Genomic DNA, 4,168 nt, shown 5'->3' on the forward strand with positions numbered 1-4,168 from the left:
GATAGAAATTAAGCACCGATAGTCTGAAATTGGTTTTGAAACTCTACTTCAATAAGAATGAGATTGCTCTCTTTGGGGGAAAAATGGCCCAGTGGGACAGAAAGGTGTAAGTCCTCAAGTCGTTTACTGCACTATGGTCCAGCTCTGTGGCGTTGTCTGGCCTGATCCAGTTAGCGCTAATGATCATTCCAAGAGGCACTTTCATTAAAAGTCTAAGAAATCACCATCTGGGGTTGTGCAAAAGCAGAGTCCTCCAGAGAAGAAAATCCGCTTGGTACTCATCACAGATGAGTATCTGATCTATACTGGTTTGAGGCATGAGATCAATAAAATAAGTGGAAAAGAGAGGAAAGAGCTGAGAAGTCCAGCTCAAGTTGGAAATTCTCAATGGACTCTCTTGAACCCCCAGAAGACCTCTCTCTCCCCTGAGACGTATGACAAGAGGATTTAGTGATGGAGGAGAATGACCAGCAGTCTAGCTATGGAACTACCACTATGGTTAGTGATTCGGGGCTGGGATACTGACCGTGCACAGTGCCCAAGCTGATTTACATACAACCTTATAAGCGAATGCTCCTCAGCCTCAGGGCTGGCTGCACTTAGCCCCTCAGGTAACCTGAGGGAGTCAAACAACGAGACCTCATTAATACCTCCCCTGGACAGAGCAAGGCCCACTCAGAGAGGAAGGAAGTTCAGTGTACACAGCTTTATTGAACAGCACCCTTCACAGACACCAGGGGCCAATCTCCCTGGTGACAGGAAGAACTGCAAACTCTCAACAACGTGTCTGTGGTTCACAGGGGACATTCCAAAAAGACTGAAAATGGGAGAAAAGGGAAGTGATCGTATTTGGGGTTAATAGGTACCATGCACCCTGGAGGAATCAGAACAGTTCAAAGTGTTATAGGGATATTTTAGAGTAGAAGAAGCCATGTTATCCATCTAGACGCTTCCACCATAAGCACCGCCCGAGCTGAAATGATATAAAATGACCTTCAGTAAGGATGGAGTCGAGCTCTGCCTGACATTTGCAGAACGTAGAGATTCCTAATAAATGCACAACATCTTTCTCAACACATGCAGGCTCTTCTCTAGAGAGATGCCCAGGCCCGAGTCTCTTAGAAGCTTCACGGTTTATGATTTTGTCTTAGAAACGATGGTTGAATTTCTGGTGTTCTGAAAAGGAGAGCTAAGAGGCACACTCTGAGGGCCTATGACTTCACTGTGGAGGTTCTGTGTCCTCAGCTCCACTTTTTACAGACTCCCGTAATTTACAGAAGGAGGCCCCATGACCTGCCACGTTCCGTTTGTCCTGTAATTACAATTATGGGGAACATCTTCATCTCAGGTTCCTGCTGATGAGCAAGTACCGGAACACAGTTAATATAACCAGCAGTGTCCTGAGTCTCATTGTGTTCACATCCTCACTAAATTGTACCAGGATACTACAGTGCAACTGGTACCTCAGACACCTCTTTAGGGAAAAGACTGATTATGTGTTTTTGTAAAACATGAGACTGTATTTTTTCCCCTACTGAAAGGCATTTGCAAGATCTTACAAATAGCTCCAATTACCATTACCTTTGTTTCTGCTTTCCCGTGGGCCTTCTCCAGGTATTTCTACAAAAATTCTCTGGTGCTCTATTTGTGATCTTTGATCAAATGTCTCAGAGCACCTCTTGGCTGCTGCATATTTGTAATGCTGGCCCTAAAAGAATTACTGGATTCACCTGCCCTTTGCTCACAACAGGAGTGGATCTTGTTAAAAAAAGATGACACATATCTACCTTTTGTTTAAGTCCAATAATCCATGACATTATTGTGTGGAAACTACATTTCCAAGTTTGAGCTTCGGCCTCTAGCCTCAGAGACTCCAGAGTTCACCAAAAAGAGGGTTCTTTTATATCTGGAGCTTTAAATTAGGAGATAGTTCCCCAGTTTCCTGACTGAAATGGACCTTTATGAGTGCTATGAAAGTGACTTTCTCAATGAAAAAGAATGCATGTATGTCAGTAGTAAAATTTAAACTTCTTCTGCATTTACTGTGGGTGCACTGTAAATGCATGTTTCTAGACGACTTTAACCACAAGAGCCATCCCATTCCTCTTTAAATGCATTCAAATGAATGGAATTGAAAGCCATGTGGCAGAAATTTACATAACTCGTTTCTAACAATAGTCTTCCACTCTTGGCTTGCACTAGAATATTTTTCTTGTCACAGAATCAAGGCTCATTACCAAAGAGAGGGCTTGCTATGTCCTAGGATTGGAACTTACCTCCTGGTGATAAAAGGACTTCCTGAGGAGGGGACTGAGTGGGAGAACAGGGTGTCATTCATGCTGGTTACAGGTCTGGGTGGCCTAAAACAAAGTACAGGTGGATGAAAAGTTAAAGCAAGTATAAGTCGCAGGTTAAAAACTACCTACCATCCCTGGAGGAGAGGGGGTGGGAAGATCAGAGTTCTATCATAACCCAGGAACAACAAAAAATTTTACATTTTCCAATTAAATTCTTTAGATGTTCTAAAGTTACATTTCTTTGCAAATATAGAATCTCAAGTAAATATTGTGAGGCAGGTCTCTGGACACCATAGGAATGTCTATCAGTGAGCTCTGAGCCTTGGCATTTCATTGAGCTACTAGAGGCCCAGTGCATGAATTCGTGCACAGGTGGGGTCTGGCCAGCCCGGTCCCAATCGGAGCGGGTAGGGGCTGGGCCTGTTGTGAGGAGGAGACGGTAGGAGGTTGGCTGGCTGACCCGCCTCAATCGGCCCCGATTAGGGCCGGGCCAGCTTAGGGAAGGAGCTGAGGGCGATTGACTGGTGGGCCCCGCCCCCAATTGGGGTGGGTGGCCGACTGGGGGCAGGGCCAGCTGTGGGGAGGGGCTGCAGGCAGTTGGCTGGCCAGCCCTGCCCTGATTGGAGTGGGGGGCCCGATCTGGGGTGGGGCCGGTCAGGAGCGGGGGCTGCAGGAGGTTGACCGGCCAGCCCCGCCCCCTATTGGGGTAGGGGGAACGATCAGGGGCGGTGCCGGTGGGGAAGCGGGGCTGCGGGGGGCCATTCGGGGTGGGGCAGGCCGATCAGGGGCGGGGCCGCGGGTGGTTGGTCGGCTGGCCCCACCTCCGATTGGGCGGGTTTGCTGGTCTCAGTGGGTGTCATAGCGACCGGTTGTTTGGGTCATTCTGGTGTTATGGTCGCTGGCTTTGTATATATATAGATACTCTTGAAGGAAGCGAGGATTTTGAGGCAGCCTTATATTTACTGCCTTCTAAAGGGAGAAGCCCTGAAAACGTGATCATGATCAGAACGTACATCCTCTTGCAAAGAAGAGGATTTCCGAAGCTCTGGAAACTTCCTCCCGAGTTCCCCGTGAAAATGGTGCTCTCCCAACATGCCCAGTCTGGAAGGACCAGGCTACAAAATCATCTTGTGCTTTATTTGCTCTTTGTTGTAAGTGAAGATGCAAGTAAGCACCACAAGTACTAGTGTGTACTGACTTTCTGTTATCTGGTTGAGGCCTATGTAGGGGCGCATGGTGCAAGGCATCCCATAAACTTCATTTTTTTTTCATATGGTGGGAGAAAAAAAACAGTTTCAACATTCCTCAAAATTGTCCATGTCCCTAAACACCAACTCCTCAGGTCTGTCATCCCCTGTCTGATTTTTAATTTCATCCTGTCATTGTTTCCCCATCACTAGTGTCTTAGTTCAGGTAAAATGAAAGCACTACGATCCCTATCTCATCTCCAAGCAGTGTTTAATCTGATTTTAGGTTTATTGTAAGGTAATACATGGTAAGATGAGATGGGATTGACAGTTCAAAAGGTAGGGGATGAGGCAGAGCATCATTTTGAGTCAGAAGAAATTTTTATTTCATTATGATTCTATATTTGAGTAGAATTATTTGAAGATGAAAAATTAATTCTAGCCTACAGAGTCTACTTGTGTTGGCCTGATCAAGAGCCAAACTTGTAACGGTTTAATTTTTATCTTAGGGAATCACAGTTAGTTTGCCTTGAACAGAACACTTTCACTTTACAAGAAGGATGCTAATTTTATGCAAATGTCCGCTGTGAATTTTCAGAAGTCAGGAATATCAGATTTTAAAACAGTAAACAAAATAAAATAATAAAATATCTTACATTGTAGCTTTGCAAAGTTGAAAAAAAA

The 4,168-nt window shown here is 45.3% G+C and overlaps 1 long non-coding RNA gene across 1 annotated transcript; it reads right to left on the minus strand.

Annotated features, from left to right (window-relative positions):
- Positions 1-687: 687 nt before the first annotated feature.
- Positions 688-2,382, minus strand: LOC106696084. The gene is made up of 2 exons (XR_001346993.2): positions 2,277-2,382; positions 688-973 (listed from the first exon to the last, which is right to left on the minus strand). It is a non-coding gene; the product is annotated as an uncharacterized LOC106696084 (long non-coding RNA).
- Positions 2,383-4,168: the final 1,786 nt, after the last annotated feature.

The sequence above is a fragment of the Myotis lucifugus genome, unplaced genomic scaffold, assembly GCF_000147115.1.
Source record: "Myotis lucifugus unplaced genomic scaffold, Myoluc2.0 scaffold_8434, whole genome shotgun sequence".
Classification (NCBI taxonomy): Eukaryota; Metazoa; Chordata; class Mammalia; order Chiroptera; family Vespertilionidae; genus Myotis; species Myotis lucifugus.